This window comes from Ictidomys tridecemlineatus, chromosome 11 (assembly GCF_052094955.1).
Source record: "Ictidomys tridecemlineatus isolate mIctTri1 chromosome 11, mIctTri1.hap1, whole genome shotgun sequence".
Lineage (NCBI taxonomy): Eukaryota > Metazoa > Chordata > Mammalia > Rodentia > Sciuridae > Ictidomys > Ictidomys tridecemlineatus.
The window spans coordinates 65201823-65216983 of NC_135487.1; the positions used below are offsets into that span (position 1 = coordinate 65201823).

At 37.5% G+C, this 15161-nt stretch overlaps 1 protein-coding gene and 1 non-coding gene across 3 annotated transcripts in view; one reads left to right on the forward strand and one right to left on the reverse strand.

Annotated features, from left to right (window-relative positions):
* Adgrl2 (adhesion G protein-coupled receptor L2) overlaps positions 1-15161 on the forward strand; it is a 619253-nt gene that overhangs the window by 366521 nt on the left and 237571 nt on the right. The window lies entirely within an intron of this gene.
* Positions 10636-10707, reverse strand: Trnaa-ugc (transfer RNA alanine (anticodon UGC)). Its single transcript has one exon. It is a non-coding gene; the product is annotated as a tRNA-Ala (tRNA).

A 15161-nucleotide genomic window follows, 5' to 3' on the forward strand; every position in this document is an offset into this window, starting at 1 on the left:
TTTTTTTCCAGACATCAGGTCTAAACAAAAGAAAAAGCAACAACTTAAACAGTATGTTTTACCACTCTATTTTTTTCTGTTTGTAAGTATGTGTGCATCTTGTAAAGTTTTTTCTTTGCTTACAGACATCTTTCAACTTTTTAAATCCATCCTTACGCATCTGCATCTTTTTACTTGGCTGGACATAAGTAGAGAAGGCTTTTCTCTTGAGTGAACATGGGAGTTATTATACTACATTTTGAGTAAGAGTGTGCTGAGCAATTAATACAATACGACAAGCAGTGGTACTGCCACCAGCTTACTTTCAATAGAGATCTGCATGCATGTCAAACTGCCAAGTGCTTGGGGGTGGGGATACCACTCATCTCTCTGCTGTTTCTTTCATTGTCTCTTTATGAGACCAAGAACAGAGAACCTAATGAAACAGAAGTAGAGTTCTTCGGTCCACTGTACACATTAGCAGAACTTGATGTTATAATTAATAAGTGAGGTTTTGAGACCAACCAGATCAAGAAAGGCAAGGTGTTCTGCTCCCCCAGATACCTTTAAGCTTGGCAATACTAAAATTACTGATGGCTTACCTCTACACTCCAAAGCTTCACAGCATCATAATTGCTTTAAGGTACCAAAATATATGACATTAAATCATATGAAAACAGCAACAAGAGCAGAGAGAGGAAAGATACAAGGGGCAAGGGAAAAAAAATGAAAGGATCCACAAAGCTACAACTATCTTATATTTGATAAAGGAGCTAAAAGCATGCAATGAAGGAAGGATAGCATCTTCAACAAATGGTGTTGGGAAAACTGGAAATCCATATGCAACAAAATGAAACTGAATCCCCTCCTCTCGCCATGCACAAAAGTTAACTCAAAGTGGATCAAGGAGCTTGATATCAAATCAGAGACTCTGCGTCTGATAGAAGAAAAAGTTGGCTCCGATCTACATATTGTGGGGTCGGGCTCAAAATTCCTTAATAGGACACCCAAAGCACAAGAGTTAATATACAAGAGTCAACAAATGGGACTTACTTAAACTGAAAAGTTTTTTTCTCAGCAAGAGAAACAATGAGAGGTAAACAGGGAGCCTACATCCTGGGAACAAATTTTTACTCCTCACACTTCAGATAGAGCCCTAATATCCAGAGTATACAAAGAACTCAAAAAATTAGACAATAAGACAACAAATAACCCAATCAACAAATGGGCCAAGGACCCGAACAGACACTTCTCAGAGGAGGACATACAATCAATCAACAAGTACATGAAAAAATGCTCACCATCTCTAGCAGTCAGAGAAATGCAAATCAAAACCACCCTAAGATACCATCTCACTCCAGTAAGATTGGCAGCCATATAAAGTCAAACAACAAGTGCTGGCGAGGATGTGGGGAAAAGGGTACTCTTGTACATTGCTGGTGGGACTGCAAACTGGTGGGGCCAATTTGGAAAGCAGTATGGAGATTCCTGGGAAAGCTGGGAATGGAACCACCATTTGACCCAGGTATTGCCCTTCTAGGACTATTCCCTGAAGACCTTAAAAGAGGGTACTACAGGGATACTGCCACATCGATGTTCATAGCAGCACAATTCACAATTGCTAGACTGTGGAACCAACCCAAATGCCCTTCAATAGATGAATGGATAAAAAAAAAAAAATGTGGCATTTATACACCATGGAGTATTACGCAGCACTAAAAAATGACAAAATCATGGAATTTGCAGGGAAATGGATGGCTGTAGAGAAGATTATGCTTAGTGAAGCTAGCCAATCCCTAAAAAACAAATAACAAATGTCTTCTTTGATATAATGAGAGCAACTAAGAACAGAGCAGGGAGGAAGAGTAGGAAGAAAAGATTAACATTAAACAGAGACATGAGGTGGGAGGGAAAGGGAGAGAAAAGGGAAATTGCATGGAAATGGAGGGAGACCCTCATTGTTATACAAAATTAAATATAAGAGGTTGTGAGGGGAATGGGAAAATAAACAAGGGGAGAAATGAATTACGGTAGATAGGGTAGAGAGAGAAGATGGGAGAGGAGGGGAGGGAGGATAGTAGAGGATAGGAAAGGTAGCAGAAAACAACAGTTGCTAATAGGGCATTATGTAAAAATGTGAATGTGTAACTGATGTGATTCTGAAATCTGTATTTGGGGTAAAAATGGGAGTTCATAACCCACTTGAATCTAATGTATGAAATATGATATGTCAAGAGCTTTGTAATGTTTTGAACAACCAATAAAAAAAGAAAAAAAGAAATGTAAAGGATGAATAAACAAGAAAAAAATGAAAGGTATTGATATTATTATATTTTTAAACTAACTAATGTCCTACACTAAGGCTCCAACACAGTTTGTCAGATCTTAAAAGTTTATTTCTATCGTTAAATAAAGTTATCTTGGAATTAGTTCCTATGCCTGGACATGGCAGGCATTGTGGTAAAGAGAAAAACAAAGTCCTTAGAGGCAGAAAGATTTGTGTTTGATCAGTTCTGCTACAGATTTGCATAGCCTTGAATTAGTTCCTCAGACTGTTTGAGCTCTGTTTTGTGATCTGTAAAAGAGTATCACTGATACAGTGTTATAACTACTGAATAAGTTTCTGTACACAAAGCATCTAGTACAGGATCTGATACCACTCTGCATTTATTGGATTGTAGTTCTCATTAACAATATTGCCAGAACCTGCATTTTGATACTATCAAAATTGTATAGGCCACCAACACACAGAGGAATCTCTATTTTCCTTCTCCCTGTGTGATTAGCACTTCTGGAGAAAAAAAAAAAATCTCTCAGTGAGAAATTAATGTGGTATAGCCAAACTATAATTTGTCAGGGTCCTACAAAAAAAGCTGCTCTTGACCACCAAAAATGACCAAATCAAAATCTAAAACCAAAAATTAAGCTTGCCAAAAGCAGCAAAAAAGGAGGAAGCCATAAAAAAAAATCAACAGATAGCCCAAAAAGTATATGTAGAAGGTAAATTATATTTTTTATAGTGGTAATGGAAATATTGAAGGAAAAGTCAGTATTTAAAGTGGTCAAAAGTGCTATACTTGAGTTCAAATACTACTCCACTATATAGCATTTGATCTTCAACAAAAACTAGAGTCTTGCCAGACTTGGTGGTGCAAGACTGTGATCCCAGTAACTCAGGAGGTTGAGGCGGGAGCATTGTGAATTCTAGGCCAGCCAGGGCAATTTAGCAAGGACTGCCGATGTAGGTCAATAGTATTACACCTCTAGGTTCAATCTCCAGTGGCCCCCCCCAAAAAAAAAAACCCTAGAGAGTAGAGTATTAAATATTTTTGACCTTCAGTCTTCCCATTGATAAAATAATAACAATGGTTCTACTTCACAGGATTGTCATGACACTTGTATGGGATTTCACATGTGAAGAAATCAGTAAAAGCCTAAGAACTCAATATCCTTATTAGTAAATGTGAGCCTCTTTTTAGTCAGTCCTATTGCCTTTGTTTTCTATCTTTCTCTAAGTCATCAGGACTTCCCAAAGCAAAGACATGATATACTTGCTTCTAGAACTTTCGAGTGCCTTTGAGATCTCCATGAGAATGAAGCATTCTGGAATGTAAAACAGTTATGAGCCAGTTTTGAATGCTTCTCTGTATAAGTTGTAGGAACCCCAGGCTGGGCTTCTCTCCTTTGGAGAGAAACACAGCATGTCTCTCAAAAGGCCAACTACAAGTCAAACGCCATACATCAGGTTTTGACATTTCACCATCAAAATTCATCTATCAGTGGAACACAGTTCATATGACTAATCTTGTTTGATTTGGCAATGGGGTGAAATGTCAATAGGCTTCCTATTTTGACTAAAACTATTAAACATACCAAAGGGAATATTACATGTGTGTTAGTCATCCCAGAATAAAGATGAGCATACATCCCTGAAAAGTTCAGCTATACTAATGGGATAATAGATAACCAGAATACTTCACATTTGAAATGCATACTTTGTTCACATTTTTGCTGTGCTTGGAAAATTGTGTGAGTGTTGCCAAAGTCTTGGGTTTCCTTTGCCCCTTGCCTGGATTCTCCATTGACACTAATGGGAATTTCACCTTCAAGCTCGAGACAATATATGGAACTCAAATGACAATAGCAGAAGGAAAAGAATACATTTTATACATTGTGCTACAGAATTATTTTTTTTTTTCTTGACTGTTTCTGTTATAGTCATTGACTATTGCTAAGAAAGATCCATTTGGAAACCTGAAAACATATTGTCTCTAGAGGCCAGTCTTTTGAAAACATACTTTTACCCTTGCATGTCATCACAAATTACATAAAAGAATAATTATAGATCAATCTATATAATTTTAATTTTGTGGTTAGTTGATTACAAAAGCATACCCCTCTGGCACTACCATTAGTCTATAAGGTATGTGTGCTTCTTTTTCCATTCTGAAAGAATGGCAGTTTTAGAGAAAAGATTGTCCATATTGTCATAAGGAAATGTAATGCAAAATTTGCCACTTACTGAAATTTAAAGTGTGATGAACACTTTGTAGTTCATGTTCACACATTAGTAATAACCTGTAGAGCTATGAGTTGTTAGAATGCAGCATTAAAAAAAAATCTATGTGAAAGAAGAAATATAAAGCCCATTTATGTGAATGACCAAATGTCAAAAATGTATTAATGCATTTTATAAGCTGTCCTGTTCATTATTTTTCTGACATAGAAACCTTGAAGTGTTTTGTATCCATTTCATTATCTACAACAGTATGAACTATAATGGAATTTACATGAAATCCTGCTGCTGAGTGGGGACTTTCCTGCATAGTCAGCTTTGCCTCTTAATCCAATCTTCCCCAATATAGTTGGAATGGTAGTTGCCACACTCAAGCAGCAGGCTCTCTTTTGTAAAGAAAAGTATGATTTTGAGCTGTAAAATGAACAGAAGTATTTTTCTATTACTCTGGATCTTCCTCTTGCTGAGTTTACATGAGAAGTCTAGCAGGAGGTGTTATTAAACAGCCTCAGAAATTAGCCCCAAAACAATTATCTTGGTTTAGCTATGGAAGGAGACACTAGAGGCTTAATGAAAAGAGCATTTGAATTTTTGTGATTGAATATCTGTTGGACACCTCTGTAGTTATTAACCCTTGTGGGCAGGATCTCAGATTTTTTATTATTTTTAATTGAATTGTTTTTGGAAAACTGCAGATTAAAAACACTTTTCTCCCCTGCAATTGTCAGAGATCCTGGGGCATACTGTGTAATAATGGGTTCTTGAAAAGTTTGGCTTAAACCTCCCTGGATGGCAAGGTTCATCACAAATTAGGGTTTTATATCGCAATGGATTTGTGGAATATATGTCTACCGTCATATAGTCCACTACCCATTTCCTACAATCATCTTTTTCCAACACCCATGGCTTTCTTCACATTCCGTAGTAAATTTTCCATGAATTAAAACTTCCTGCAAACTCAGGCGAGTATTCCAAAAATTTCCAGTTTTTCAGATCCCTTCTCCCCATGTATAACCCAAATGTCAGCTTTGTTAGGCTTGTTTCTTTTCCTGTGGTCTTTTACCATCCCAGATAATTTCTCTCTATATAGCATTTTCTCTTTTTAAAAAAAAAATATTTGCTGGATCTTACCATGTCAGATCTTAAAAGTTACTTAGTCAGTTGCTTTAATCTTTCCTCCCAAGCCCCCTTCCCTACTTCACCTCCTCAGTCACTTCATCATTTTAAAAATTTTCTCTTAACTCTCTCCAATCTTCCACATATTTCTGGAATTGAGTTCATCCAAACTGAATGCACTTTTCCAGGTGCATCATATATCATTGCTAAGTCTGGGATGTGATGGTTCTTTGTATACAGCCCAAATGCGGGTCAAATTTGTCTTCTCGCCCCCCTCACTGATCCTTGTCGGCATGTTGACTCGAGTGTTTTTTAATATCTCCCACTGATCCCTGTGGGAGTCTTTCTGTGAGTGGGCTATCTTCAACCCGCTGGTCTTATGAAGGAATGTCATATGAGAGAAAGCAGGATTTGGCGAACCATGTTAGAAAGTATGTCCCATCCCACCCCACCTTCTACCATTTTAAAAAACAAATCTATTCTCTTGGCATCTTTATTTTTGCTAACCATATTTTATTATGGAATTAAAATCAAAGCATATACAGATAAATTTCTGCTCACACGGTCAGAGGGGAAGTGGAGAACCCAGCTTCACTAAGGGCCCCAGGATTCTCCGAGCTGTTTTACAGATGTCTAACAACAACTTGTTGAAAAGTCCTACACAAAAACTAAAGTACCTTTACTTACTGAAATGAAACTGTGTCTTTACATTTTCTAAACCTACTCATTCCAATTCTTTCCACTACTTCTGACCATGAAAGGTGCTCATTATATATACAAAATTGGAAATGAGAAATAAGAAAAAATAAAGATTAAATCTGATATTCCAAACTGTTTTAGTCAGCTTTTTCACTGCTGAGACTAAAAGACCTGACCAAAACAACTGTAGAGGAGAAAAATTTTATTTGGGGGCTCACAATTTCAGAGGTCTTAGTTCATCGAAAGCTGGCTTCATTCCTCGGGGTTTGAGGTGAAGCAGGACATTATGGCACAAGAATGTGGTGGAGGGAAGTAACTCACATGATGATCAGAGAGCAGAGAGAGGCTCCACCACCAGATATAAATATATACTCATAGCCATACCCCCAGAGAACCACTTCCTCCAGCCACACCCCATCTGCCTCTAGTTATCACTCAGTTAATCCTATGAGGGTTTAATTCACTGATAAGGTTAAGACTATAGCCCAATCATTTCTCTCCAAACCTTCTTGCATTGTCTCACACGTGAACTTTTGGCAGACACCACATCTAAACAATAACAATCACATTAAAAGTTTTAAGGGGCTATCAGTTATGTGAATCCCTTCCCAGTAATTTGATAACAGCTTTCCATAAATAAACTATATCAAATGTAGATCATTCCTTTTTGCTAAGTCACAATAGCATATATTTATTTATCTATATAATCACACATCACTCTCTTCTTTGACTTAAAATTAAAATTTGACTTAAAATATCCATGGAGTCACTTTTGAGCCATGAGGATGGTATCAAAGAGAAAACCATAATCCTTTTCAATTCATCTTAAATTCTATATCTCTTAAATTCTGTCAATACTTCTTCAGCTGCAGAGATTTAAAAAATCTGTAGTCTGATTTCAGCTGAATATCTCAAAATCATAAAGTTTTGGCAAAGCAAGTGCAGGATTATATATTGGGAAATCATATTCCAATCAACTAAGAAACAATATGACTCAGAAAACTCCCTAAACATACTTTACCTCATTATTACATCTTAATATATCAAGACTACAAATTTAGGTATTGTGTTTTGGAAAAATATTTTAAAAAGAGAGAAAGATAATGACCTTGCCTAATATTTAGCACTCTCTATTTCTGCAGAATATTTTCTTTGAGCCCTAAATTTAACTCATAGTCTGATACTTAAGCACAATGTAAGTTTATTGTAAAGCTGATAGGGAGGGCTGGAGGTATAGCTCAGTGGTAAGCACATGTGTAGCATGCACAAAGCTCTGGGTTTAATCCCCAGCACCAAAAACACACAAAAAAAAACAAACAAAAAACCTGTGGAGAAAATTCCAGTCAAATCTCATGTGGGGGCCAGCCTGAATGGCACAGTTCTATAATCCCAGGTACTCAGGGTGTTGAGGCAGAGGGATAGCAGTTCAACATCTGTATGGGCAACTTAAGGAGACCTGCCTCAAAATTAAAGAAGCTAGGGATGTCACTCAGTGGTAGAGTGCTTGCCTAGCCTGTTCAAGGCCTCAGGTTCAATACCCAGTGTCTTTTAAAAAAGAAAGAAAATTATGATGGAACCATAACTTGGACGTCAATAAAAACATTTCATGGAGGCTGTTTCTTACTCAGCATCTGCTTCTTTTCTCTTGCTCTTGCAGCATTCTCTGTCTTTCTCTGGGTGTCTCTTCCTTTTTTCCTCCCATCTTTCTCTGCTTCAGCACATGCCCCTACTCAAACATGGCCCTATATTGGATTTATGTTTCTTTTCTAATCAAGAACTTAACTAATTGTGCTCTACTTCCACATTCTATAGGGCAAGAGAATCAGATCCACTCTTTGGGGGCAGGTTCTCTCCTCTGCCCCAGGCCAATCTGTTGTGATGATTAGGGAAGGGTCATCTAGTTCAAATATGGGAGCCATACCCACACTGACTTAAGATGAGTTTTCCAAGAGGTATTAGGATTGGTAAATGCCTAGATCAAAATGTGCCTGCATTTGTTCCATGCTGATATACAAATGTAGGGAGAGACTTGTTCCTATTGGGTAGTAATAATTCAGTGCCTGAACTTGAGAATATAATCCATCTTCCAACCATTTTCATTTTTAAATTTTTTATGGTAATAGAAGATTTCTAAAAATCTAGTTTTAATCCTAAAGCTAAATATTTTTTATCTATATTTTTCAACTTAAGAGCCATTTGTCCATGTCAGTGATCTTTGATTCCACAGAAACAATTTTTTTAAAAATGTAATTTTTTTTGCCCTTCTAAGTTCCTATTTGTAGTTATTTTTAACTGGTCTGCTATACCTAGCAATTTTAGTACTTTCTTGCAGTACTGTTTTTCTCAAACTTATCTGACTTTGCAAAAAATAAATGAATAGAACTACCTCTTGCAGTGCCACATTTCAAGCACTTTTAGAAATAATCCATCATTAACGGTGCTCTCTCTGTTAAGCAAAATGATTAATCTGAACTAGAGATTTGATGATGTATATATTTTTCATCCTTTTTGTTTTCTTTCAATTTCATAATTTTTGTATTCCTCCCTTCTGTTCTAATTTAAGTCTATTATGGAATAAACTAAATCATTTTCTCTTTCTCATTTAATTTCTGACAGTTAATCTTTCCATGCCTACTGAGGGTTATTTTAAGGAAAAATGGAATAACATAAATTTAAGTTATACCTGTGAACAACAAACTCTTTAAATCAAGCCATCTCCATTGTTAATATCCACCACCCTGGTCATATACTCCAGTTCTGGTGATGTATAATAAATGGCTACATTTACGGGATTGGCCATGTTGTAGCTTTATTGCTTCCACTATCCAGATACATCTTCTAATCGTGGCAGTATGAGTGAAATGACAGCCTTACCTAATGACTGATGAGGGTAGTCTCATCATAGTTCTGGTCACTGTGATAAGCATCAATCACAAAGACAGCCAAAGATGTCAAATCTGCTGAGATGCTCTTTAATCCCGTGAACCTGGGAAGTCAAGACTGTCAGCACAGATTCAAGCAATTGTCTTGCTCCATGGTCCCTAACCCGGCCCAGTTAGAAGAACCATGTCATCCTAGAGTTCTCTGCTATGAATTTCACTTTTCATAAAAGGATACAATGACCCATACCAGGGCACACTGTAACAAATTCCTTTGGAGACATTTGACACCACTTTACCCAACATTTTTTTTTTTTTCTGAGAGCTGCTCCTGTACTCTTTGCTATACTTGAGGTTAGAAAGATTTGTAGAAGAATTTTTAATTTATCAACTATAATAACACCATACTAATTCAAAGAAATACATAGGAAACATGTTATTTATTTAGCCAACATATAGTGCTTAGTACTTCGAACAAGATGAGAACCACGGATCTAAAAAATGTACTCTTTATTAAAGCCCCTCTTACCTTAATGATTCAGATAATTGAAGGAAAAAGTTTTGTTTGGTTGTTTTTTCCCTTTACATAGCATTAACTTGATTTTCCACCTAATGTGTACTGACAAAACCTGTGATTTTATAGGAAACCATGTCTAAGGTATCACAATTACCCTCCCATGATTCAGGGAGGATAAATTATGAGTATATTTCCCTGAGGTGCAGTAAAATAGTTTCTTTATTGCTACTTCCTCAACATCTCACTCACAGGTGGTTAGATTTTGAACAATTATTAAGTAGGCTTGTGTAGGCAAGCACAATAATTTGACTTTGGGGTCTATTATCTGAGCCAGCCTCCCTCCTGGTAGGGCCCAAGGATATTATTTACAGAAATGAACCAGTGTATTATGTCTAATATAGTCTTAAGAACATTGTGCATATACTCTACCAGGTTTTTCTGTTTAAATGTTTCTATGTCATGTGAGTTCATTAAATATTTTTCCACATAATTTTTCTCTTAATTTCATTAAGCTCTGAAGCTCCTATGGTGACTTTCTAGATGTATCAAGTTTGTATTTCTGTATACCAAATGAGAACATTCACCTTCTTCAAAATCTGATACGAAACTTATTGCCTTTAATAGTTTTTTTTTTTCACAACAAATACCATAATTATGTGCCTTTTCTGGAGGTTTCCTAAGATTTCAAATGTTCCTCCACCTTTGGCTGTTGTTGTTGTTACAGCAAATATATGATGCTTACATATTCAGTTCGGACTGCTATATAATTTTCAGCTTGCACAGGCACACACACACACACATCATTACAGTTACTCCCTATTTCACGTGTGTGTATGTGCTCCTGTCAGCCTCTTGATAATGTTTTGCTTTAGTCTGAGGCAGCATGACCTATGTGTTTTTGGTTTTGTAGTTTTGAATTTTTTTTTTTTTGGTGGTGCTGGGGATCAAACCCAGGGTCTTGTGCATGCAAGGCAAGCGCTCTACCAACTGAGCCATACCCCAGCCCATGTAGCTTTGAATTTTGTACTTTTAAAAAATTTTGTCAAATGGCAATCCATACCATTTATTTAAACAACCAATATACTTTTCCCAAAGAATGGTGAAACACTTTGCAGTTTGTTCATTCATTAATTCCCTCATGAAAGATTATTTATTGGGGGCTGGGGATGTGGCTCAAGCGGTAGCGCGCTCGCCTGGCATGCGTGCGGCCCGGGTTCGATCCTCAGCAGCACCACATACCAACAAAGATGTTGTGTCCGCCAAGAACTAAGAAAAAATAAATGTTAAAATTCTCTCTCTCTCTCTCTCTGTCCCCCTCTCTCACTCTCTCTTTAAAAAAAAAAAAAAGATTATTTATTGATCACTTCCCAGTGCCTAGTACTGTGCTAAGCACTTGGATGGAGTACAGTAGCAAAGGAGGTAAACTGCTGGAGAGCTTTTAGTCTAGTCCAAGATGATCTGCTCAAGGCACTTGAATGAGGATGCCATCAAGTACTGTTACAATGTCACATGCTGTTCATATAGACTAGAATATCATTAGTCTGTATCTCTCTTGCTTTTCTCAGTAAACAACTTATTGCTGGAAATATAGTCAAGGGACAGGTAGGTTATAGTAACTAGGAGAAATCCATATATTTTCAAAAGGAAGTGAGTAGTGGATCATACATTCATTTTTTTTTAAAAAACTTGGAGCAGGTCAGAGTAGACACAGAGGAAAGGAATGTTACCTGCTGCCAACTATTGTTAAAAGAGTACAATGTGAGATCCACCCCCAGAGCACTAGCTGACATATTCCCTAAAATCTCCAACTATAGCATCTGTAAGAAGTACATCAGACAAATATCTCAACAATAAATATATTTGAAATTTTACTTATCAGAGGAAAGCCTTAGAACTATATGTGCTTCTTTAACTCAATTGTTCTTACTTTATGTCTTAGGGCTTGCCAATATCATTTTTAATATTTTCTATTGTTTATGTATATTTCTTGAATGCCAGAATAATCTTACAGATGTGCTGTTTTTAATGACAAAGAAAATAACAGAAATGGTGATTAAAAATATACTATAAGCAAAGCTCCTTCATAAAAATCCCAGAGCTCTTTACAAAAGAAATGAAACAATGAACTGAAATAACAGCTGAGTTAATCATAAGCTAGTTAAAAAAAGATAACAATTAGTAGTTTAAGGTTTTTTGAAGTCCATAAATAAAAAGATGCAAGTTCATGCTCAGGAAAAGTAACTTTTGGAATTTGCTAACAGAATGGTAGAATAGGTGACTTAACATGCAAGTTAAAGTGACTCTTAATTTAAAATGAGGTGGAATATCATGTACATGTGGTAGAGGTTAATTTCATTTTCTTAGCCAAAACAGTCAATTTACCAATTTCTTTTACACTTAAGGCTATTTTTTTTTAAGTGTAGAATAAGGATTTTTATTTTAAAGAGACTTCTAGGGACTGGCAGTGTAGCTTAGTGATAGAGGGCATGCGTAGGTTGTGCAAGTTCCTGGGTTTGAACTCCAGCACCACAGGAAAAAAAAAAAAAAGACAAAGAGAGGGTAGATTCTATTATTCTTTAATCCCAATTCTACACACCTTCTATATTTTGCAATGACTATGATATTTTCAGGATTCTTGACTATAATTATTGTATTTCATTTACTTCAGCAAGGAAATAAAAACTTTTAGTAAGGTGACACCGCCTGCGTACTAGGTAGCACAGGAGAAGGAGAGGAAGCAAACTTCACTGATATTGTAAGGTCACTGTAACCAGAGGTTCATCACTATTGAGGGGGGTCAGATTCAGTGTGTAAACCACTTTCCAGAAATACCTAAAGAAACTAAAGAAGACAAGCTAATTACTAATTTCATGTGCTATGTTAATTTGTTGGGGCTTCGATAATAAAACACTACAGACTGGGTTGCTTGAACAACAGAAATTTTTGCCTGTCCTGGAGGCTGGAAGTCCAGGATAAAGGTGCCAGCAGGGATGGTTTCCTCTGAGGCCACTGTCCTTGGCTTGGAGACAGCCACTTTTTGTTGTGTTTCCATGTGTCTTTCCTCTGTATACATGCACCCCTGCTGTTTCTGTGTCCAAATTTCCTCTTTGCATAGGGATGCATGGTGGTTACATGCCTGTAATCCCAACAGCTCAGGAGGCTAAGGCAGGAGGATCATGAGTTCAAAGACAGTCTTAGCAAAAGTAAGGTGAGAAGCAACTTGGTGAGACCCTGTGTCTAAATAAAATAACAAAATAAGGCTGGGGATGTGGCTCAGTGGTCAAGTGCCTCTGAGTTCAATCGGTGGTACCCCCAAACCCCCACCAAAAAAGAGGCAAATACAAAAGGCAACTCTCCCTGACATTAAGCGGGGTGTCCTGCCCTAGCATCACTCCATAACTAAGCAGAGGTTTAGTTCCTCATTGGGGTTCCCAAGATACATTTCCTTCCTCAAGGATCTGCTGAATCCAGTCTCACCTGCAGCTCAATGTTGGGCAGGATTGTGCTCTTCTTTGGCATGGACCCAAGCATCCATATTCAGTTTTAACCTTGATTTTCTCTTAGATTTAAGTACCCATGCCTAATAGACTAAATCTGATTATTGGTTGCTTCTTGACAGTGGTTGGCTCTAGTGAACATAGTTTAAGTTTTGCTCACTTCCAACAAGTAAATCAGAAATAAGGACAGTGATGGTAGCTGGAATTTAATGTGAACATTCTTGCTCTATCCATTTATAATTTTAGAAAGACTCCCTGGGTCTTAGCCCCTTATCAAGGACCCAGCTGTTGAGTTTTATAATATTGATGGAGCCTAGTTTTTCTAATTTATAAGTCTGAAATATGAAAGAGGGAATAGTCCTATGACTCAGTTTTCAAATATTATATATTTCAAGGTAAAGGGATACATTTTTTCCCACCCCTCAAGAACCTCAAATACTGTATGATCTGACTATGCATATAGAAGTTGACTAAATAACCAACAGAATACAGGCCTGAGGCTTCTAGAGTAATCCTGGAAATGAGACCCTTTGAGGACAGGCCATTATTAAAACTAAAGCAATGTGAGCTGGGTGCTGTGGCGCACCCCTGTAATCCCAGCGGCTAGGGAAACCAAGGCAGGAGGATCATGAGTTCAAAGCCAGCCTCAGCAAAAGTGAGGCACTAAGCAACTTAGTGAGACCCTGTCTCTAAACTAAATACAAAATAGGGCTAGGGATGTGGCTCAGTTGTTGAGTGCCGCTGAGTTCAATTCCTGGTACCCACCCCCATAAAAAACCTAAAGCAATGTGTACCTGTTTTTTTGGTTTTTTTTTTTTTTATAGTTGCAAAAATTAGAATTTTCCTGAGTTCTATAAGACAATGAAATATATTTACCTTATAAAATGTTTTTACTGAAATCATCAAATTATCCTTTGATACAGTGTTTATAACTGAAGAATTGTGAACAAACTGAAACCCAGGTTAGAATTTAAAATTTAAAACAGTCTGGAAAGAGAGACCACAGCAACCTCAGAACTAAATTTAAATAAATAATGAAGTCAGAAAATAAACAGACACTGTGTGTGCTGCAATGCAGAAAATGTATCAACATTGCCCAACTATGCCTTTATGGTGCCACACAATTTATCAGCATCTGGATTTAGGACCAGATTGAATCTGTCTCCCTTTTCTGGGTCCTGATTCTCATGACGGGAAGAATGACAATTCTCTGAGCTAGCCTCCATCCTTTACATTTCTACTCTCAGCAACTGTTGAAGATGCTTTCCAACCGCAATATGATTCTCCATCTAAAGGCACCCCCCACCGTAAGAAAGGACAAGGAAAGAGCAGAGCAGGAAGCGAAGCCTTTCCACAATTTTCTGGGGGTAACCCCATTAGGTTAGGTACCTAACAGTGAAACTTAAGAGATTATACTCATGGTGTTTACTAGCAGGACTTTACAGAATAAATAGACAGATTTGGACACCAAGGGGCTCACATGGCAACCAGGGCCACCTGTGAGGAGGAATATACTTTCTGAGATACATCAGGCAGTCTGACCTCTCCAGGGCTACATCTTGAGCCTAAACTGTGGTTGATTTTTCTACCCCTTTTTTCCCAATGCATCTAACACCTGTGCTGTTGACCTCATTTTCTTCTTGCTGTCTTGGCCTCACCTTAGGCCCCAAACTCTGTGCTCTTTATCTGAAACCCTTGGCCTAATGACCTAAGCGATCATTTCTCTGAACTCTGTCTTCATAACAATTAACCTGGCTACAGGGTTCCAGCCAGCAGGACTTGGACGACTTCTGTTGACACTCATTCTGCTGGGTGCTTTGCTATGCCTGCTGCCCTAGGGACCCATGGCCTAGTGCCCTCAGGATGATGCGGGTGCTTTTGCTTTGAAATAATCAGACCAAGAGAAAGAGCTTCACTAAAAGAGCTTTTGTGCTAGCAGCTGTAGACAAGGCATTTAT